This window comes from Schistocerca serialis, chromosome 5, assembly GCF_023864345.2.
Source record: "Schistocerca serialis cubense isolate TAMUIC-IGC-003099 chromosome 5, iqSchSeri2.2, whole genome shotgun sequence".
Taxonomy (NCBI): Eukaryota; Metazoa; Arthropoda; class Insecta; order Orthoptera; family Acrididae; genus Schistocerca; species Schistocerca serialis.
This window is the reverse complement of record NC_064642.1, coordinates 513,750,038-513,757,603: the sequence shown is the minus strand read 5'-3', so window position 1 is coordinate 513,757,603 and position 7,566 is coordinate 513,750,038.

Sequence of the window (7,566 nt, the reverse complement as noted above, 5' to 3'; positions counted from 1 at the left end):
TGAAAGAATAATTTCGACAACAGATATTCCGTTTCATTACATAGTAAGTCATTTCAGCATTTACATTTAAATGATTACTATGCAATTCACAATAAAGTACCTGGCAGAGGGTTCACCAAACCACCTTACAGCTATTTCTCTACCGTTCCGCTGTCGAAAAGCGCGCGGGAAAAACGAACACTTAAATCTTTCCGTGCGAACTCTCATTTCTCTTTTTTTTATGATCATCATTTCGGCCTCCTACGTGCATGGGCGCGATCCTCACACTCTGAGGAGAAAGTTGATGATTGAAACTGCACGAAAAGATCGTGCTGCAACGAAAAATGCCTTTCTTTTAATGACTGCCAACCCAATTCGCGTATCATATCCACGGCACTCTCTCCCCCGAGCAGCCCTTCTTTGAACTTTTTTGATGTCCTCGGACAATCCTATCTCACGCGGATCCCACACCGCAAAGCAATACTCCAGAAGAGAACAAGTGTAGTGTAAGCAGTCTCTGTAGCAGACATATTGCATTTTTTAAGTGTTCTGCCAATAAATCGCAGTCTTCAGATTGCTTTCCTCACGGCATTATGTATGTGGTCGTTCCAAGTATTTAGTTGAATTTGCAGTCTTTAAATTTGTGTAATTTGCCGTGTAACGGAAATTTACTGGATTCTTTTTAGTACTCATGTGGATGACTTTATACTTCCCTTTATTTAGCGTCGATTGCCACTTTTCGCACCATATAGATATCTTGTCCAAGGCATTTGCAGTTGGTTTTGATCATCTGATGACTTTACAAAGCTATACATGACAGCATAATCTGCAAAAAATCTAAAAGGGCTGATCAGATTGTCTCCTAAATCGTTTTTGTGGATCAGGAACAGCAGAGGGCCTATAACACTTCCTTGGGGAACGCCAAATATTACTTCTGTTTTACTCGATGACTTCCTGTCAGTTACTACGAACCGTGGCCTTTCTGACAGGAAATAACGAATCCAGTCGCACTTCGTAGACACACAATCCGATTGGAAGTCGCTTGTGAGGGACAGTTTCATAAGCCTTCTGGAAATCTAAAAATATGTAATCAATTTAACATCCTCTGTCGATAGTTTCCGTTACGTCCTGAGAATAAATGTGTTTCACAAGAAAGATATTTTTTGAATCGGTGTTGACTGTTTATCAATAAGTCGCTTTCTTCGGGGTAATTCATAAAGTTAGAACACAGTATATGTTCCAAAATTCTCCTCCAAATCGACGGTAGCGAGATGGCTCTTTAATTCAGCGGCTTACTCCTATTTTCTTTCTTGGCTATTGGTGTGACTTGTGCAGCTTTCCAGTCTTTAGGTACAGATTTTGGATGGCAGTAGTGGTACTCGTGCTATGAAGATGATTAATGGTAACGGCTGCGTCGAATGAAATCGAATGCCTTGAATCGTTGTTGACTCCTTTCCCATCGCTACCTTAGACAGCAGGTGACACTGTTTTAAACAGGTCGAACACGCCAAGAAATACAAGATTCCAAATCAGTTACACATGACACATCTGCTATCGTCAATTCACCGTATTGCTTCTGCTCTCGTAGACGTACTATTAGCACAATATAATTGGTGGCTGTCAGATGACTTCGCACCGGTATGGATTTTGCCCAACCTTAGGTACGAAACACTAAGTGCGCCGTAGCAGCATAGCATTGCAGTAGGCATTATGAATGCAGTCTTGATTTCACTGTGCTCCTGCCTGAGAGGAGGAGGAGGGCTTGCTCCTCCACACCTTTCCTTCTCAGCAGCAGTGCTTTCGTTCCCAGCGTCCCCCCCAAAAGAGCCAAGTTTGTAACGCGCCGACTGGCGGTACCCAAGATCGAACTTACGACAATGGATCGTACTGTATCAACGTCGCCACGCCGTTAATCTATTGTTTCCTGCCGCGCAAAATACATGGGCAAACCAGTCGACCAGGCCGGCCGAAGTGGCCGTGCGGTTAAAGGCGCTGCAGTCTGGAACCGCAAGACCGCTACGGTCGCAGGTTCGCATCCTGCCTCGGGCATGGATGTTTGTGATGTCGTTAGGTTTAACTAGTTCTAAGTTCTAGGGGACTAATGACCTCAGCAGTTGAGTCCCATAGTGCTCAGAGCCATTTGAACCACTCGACCAGTACAGCTTTAATTAGGTGCAGTTTTAAATTTGACAGTCGATGTTATGACTGCGGATCGCTATCTGATTTTAGAAGATTCCAGTCGTAGTGGAGCGCCTAGAGACTACTCGAAGTCTGGCTCGTACCGTAATCGCACTCTCAAGGAACAAATTGAAGACAGATCACCCTTAGTATAATTACTACTGCGGCAACCTCAACCACTGACTATGCAATCGGCTCGAATATCGAATAATGAAAGACAGCACCCTTACTTCACACAACGTCGTGATCGAACAATGACACGATTACACTAATGACAATGATCACCAATATCAAGCAATAATTACGAGATAGGCAGATTTAAATAACAACTCTCGTTATCTAAGCTACTGGCCGAATCCAAGCATCAAATCTCTTTAAATACAGTGCCTGTTTATATTATGTCGAGATAAATGCCCCAACTAGATTGCAATTGTTCTCCCACACAACGAAATTCTCACAACGCAGTACATGATCTCTGGAAAAGACTAGTAACTTTTTAATTACTTACAAAATTCCTATTCCATATGCCGTCGTTTTATGGCCAGTTTGTATTAAGACGCTTCCACCAATATCGATAAGAATTGAAATAGTTTATGCTACCACTAAATCTCTTGGCACTTAGCCCAGTTTGTTATGTAAATAATACGACGTCACGTACTTCACAGATTTAATAATCTTTGTCCTTGGTGTAATCGTTGACCTTTCCGTAATGAATTACGAGAACTTCAATTCTACTTGCATTTGCTTAGACAATCTTTCCATCAATGCAATCGTTTTTAACTTTTTAGAATTTCAATCCTCTGTAGGTTTATCGTGGTTCCACTCCATCAATGAACTTTTGATTGGGCAAAATACCAGCGTATACTCGTGTCCTGCAACGCGGTATTAAAATCTCTGGATTCACCCTTTTCTTTTCTCGTAAAATATATATACACAACCAGATACTAATCAAAGACAGGAAATGTTTATATTAACCCAATAAAACTTGAATTTATTTTCTCTAGGTATTTCAATACAATCTCATTCACGAAAGTGAGCGAGTGCCATCAAAGACTACACTCCACAACACGGAAATGCAGTAATTAATAAAATTAAACAAAAACCCTAAGTGCCACCGCCACTTGAAATCTAACCTTAAGTGAGAATTTAAAACAATTCTGAACCTCTTCAGGCATTGACAATACGCGACCCGCTAAGTTCCCTACTTGAATTCAACCACTCGTCACTTTGGCTAATCAAGTTTTTGTTTAGCTGTGAGCTGCTTGTAAAATGGTTCCTTTATTTTCTCGTCGCTTATCCACTCAACTACTGGTGCACTCTATCACAATATAATGAAACAGTTCGTATTTATTCGAGCAAATTCTCGGTCCGCTGTAAGATAGTGGAATTTAAACAACTACGAACATGTGTTCGAGGCTTTCCTTTCTTCACACACACACACACACACACACACACACACACACACACACACACACACCAACCACTACCAAACCACTTCAACAAAACGGCTAACAACCCAGTTACCTCTGGGCGAGCTGCGACCACTAATCGTACAACACGGACAGGATATCTGTTCCACCGATTCCCAAAAACTCAGCATCTACAAATCTACTTCTCTCTCAAACCAGGCTCACGCTGGATTTACCGCAGCAAACTTTACGACCGGAACTGTCTACAAGACGACAATCAATTGATAGCTCGTGCACCTAAATTCGACAAAACCGGTGTATCACCAGCGACTATTCAGGAAATCCCACAGAATCTCTATATATTCCGTTGCTCAGCTTTGGGAGGCAACAACCGTCACAACCACGTATATGAGCAGGGGTCTAATAGACTAAATAGCCACGCTGCCTCCGCGAAGTGTATCCAAATTAAAATACTGGTACTACCAATCAAAACTCCTTACCCTCTCCCAAGCCTTAACCGCCAGCTGCGGTGCCTCACTACATCACGCAGTGGGTCGCTCAACTATCAGACCTAGACGCACACCGATATATCCACTTAGTCGGCGAGAGGTCTACATGAGAACTAACTAACTCTTTATGTCATACCATAGGAACCACTTAAAACGAACAAACACGCAGCGCCACGCCAACTTTCGACAATTAATTAATTATTCATTGCTGCTGTCGGTTCTCTACATCATATTTTTTTAATACATCAAAAAATGGCTCTGAGCACTATGGGACTCAACTGCTGTGGTCATAAGTCCCCTAGAACTTAGAACTACTTAAACCTAACTAACCTAAGGACAGCACACAACACCCAGCCATCACGAGGCAGAGAAAATCCCTGACCCCGCCGGGAATCGAACCCGGGAACCCGGGCGTGGGAAGCGAGAACGCTACCGCACGACCACGAGATGCGGGCTTTAATACATCGTACACGTGTATTTACAGTAACAATAACCAGGTGTTATTATTAAGTTATCGTGTATTATGCTCAGCACTAGTAAGGGCGAACGTAACCCGTGCGTTTTGACACAGCACAAGTTACCACAAACTGGAAATGGCTGAGTAATTATAGTTATTCGATTAATCATAATTTTTCTGGCAATCGAATTTATATATATATACACACACACATCAAAAAAAAGTTTTGCATCACCCCGGTTCCCGGAAATCCTTAAGACAGACGTTGACTATGGATATTATATCACAGACACAGTCCCTTTGACTGCTCACAGATTTCACTAAACCTCCCGAAAGATGTAAACAACCATGCCATGAGCAGCGCCTGTTCAAAGTAGGGGGTCCGACAGCCGATCAGTTCCAGTCATTCCACCAGGGAGGAGGTGCACGGCTCGTATTGTCTGTAGTTCAACCATGCCTACACGGTCAATACCGCGGTTCGATCGCGTCCGCGTTATTACTTTGTGAGATGCCGGCCGGAGTGGCCGTGCGGTTCTAGGCGGTACAGTCTGGAGCCGAGCGACCGCTACGGTCGCAGGTTCAAATCCTGCCTCGGGCATGGATGTGTGTGATGTCCTTAGGTTAGTTAGGTTTAATTAGTTCTAAGTTCTAGGCGACTGATGACCTCAGAAGTTAAGTCGCATAGTGCTCAGAGCCATTTTTTTGTTACTTTGTGCCAGGAAGAACTCTCAACAACGGAAGTGCCCAGGCGTCTCGGAGTGACCCAAAGCGATGTTGTTCGGACATGGAGGTGATACAGAGGGACAGAAACTGTCGATGACATGCCTCGCTCAGGCCGTCCAAGGGCTACTACTGGAGCGGACCACTACCTACAGATTATGGCTCGGAGGAACCCTGACAGCAACGCCACCCTGTTGAATAACGCTTTTCGTGCACCCACAGGACGTCGTGTTACGACTCAAACTGTGCGCAATAGGCTGCATGATGCGCAACTTCACTCCGGACGTCCATGGCGAGGTCCATCTTTGCAACCACGACACCTTGCAGTGCGGTACAGACGGGCCCAACAACATGCTGAATGGACCCCTCAGGCTTGGCATCACGTTCTCTTCGCCGATGAGCGTCGCCTTCAACCAGACACCAGACAATCGTCGAGGACGTGTATGGAGGCAACCCGGTCAGGCTGAACGCCTTAGACACACTGTCCAGCGAGTGCAGCAAGGTGCAGGTTCCCTGCTGTTTTGGGGTGGCATTATGTGGGCCTGACGTACGCCGCTGGTGGTCATAGAAGGCGCCGTAACGGCTGTACGAAACGTGAATGCAATTTTTGTGATCTCTCAAAGGCTTTTGATTGTGTAAATCACGGAATACTTCTAGATAAGCTCAAGTACTGTGGTTTGAATGGGACAGCGCTCAAACGGTTTAAATCATACCTAACTGGAAGACTGCAGAAAGCTGAAATACACAGTTCACATAATATGCAAAAAACTGGTGATTTCTCAGTCTGAGAAACAATCAAGAAAGGGGTGCCGCAAGGTTCGGTCTTGGGTCCTCTGCAGTTCTTAATATATATTAATGACTTTCCATTCTATATTCATGAAGATGCAAAGCCGATACTTTTCACCGATGACACAAGTATAGCTATCACACCCAACAGACAAGAATTAACTGATGAAATTGTAAACGATGTTTTTCAGAAAATCATTAAGTGATTCTCTCTGCAAATGGGCACTCATTAAACTTTGACAAAACACGGTATACAGGGTGTTACACAAAGGTACGGCCAAACTTTCAGGAAACGTTCCTCACACACAAATAAAGAAAAGATGTTATGTGGACATGTGTCCGGAAACGCTTAATTTCCATGTTAGAGCTCATTTTAGTTTCGTCAGTATGTACTGTACTTCCTCGATTCACCGCCAGTTGGCCCAATTGAAGGAAGATGATGTTGACTTCGGTGCTTGTGTTGACATGCGACTCATTGCTCTACAGTACTAGCATCAAGCACATCAGAACGTAGCATCAACAGGTTAGTGTTCATTATGAACGTGGTTTTGTAGTCAGTGCAATGTTTACAAATGCGGATTTGGCAGATGCCCATTTGATGTATGGATTAGCACGGGGCAATAGCCGTGGCGCGGTACGTTTGTATCGAGACAGATTTCCAGAACGAAGGTGTCCCGACAGGAAGACGTTCGAAGCAATTGATCGGCGCCTTAGGGAGCACGAAACATTCCAGCCTATGACTCGCGACTGGGGAAGACCTAGAACGACGAGGACACCTGCAATGGACGAGGCAATTCTTCATGCACTTGACGATAACGCTAATGTAGCGTCAGAGAAGTTGCTGCTGTACAAGGTAACGTTGACCATGTCACTGTATGGAGAGCGCTACGGGAGAATCAGTTGTTTCCGTACCATGTACAGCGTGTGCAGGTACTATCAGCAGCTGATTGGCCTCCACGGGTACACTTCTGCGAATGGTTCATCCAACAATGTGTCAATCCTCATTTCAGTGCAAATGTTCTCTTTGCGGATGAGGCTTCATTCCAACGTGATCAAATTGTAAATTTTCACAATCAACATGTGTGGGCTGACGAGAATCCGCACGCAATTGTGCAATCACGTCATCAACACAGATTTTCTGTGAACGTTTGGGCAGCCATTGTTGGTGATTTCTTGATTGGGCCCCATGTTCTTCCACCTACTCTCAATGGAGCACGTTATCATGATTTCATACGGAATACTCTACCTGTGCTGCTAGAACATGTGCCTTTACAAGTACGACGCAACATGTGGTTCATGCACGATGGAGCTCCTGCACATTTCAGTCGAAGTGTTCGTACGCTTCTCAACAACAGATTTGGTGACTTATGGATTGGTAGAGGCGGACCAATTCCATGGCCTCCACGCTCTCCTGACCTCAACCCTCTTGACTTTCATTTATGGGGGCATTTGAAAGCTCTTGTCTACGCAACCCCAGTACCAAATGTAGAGACTCTTCGTGCTCGTATTGTGGACGACTGTGATACAA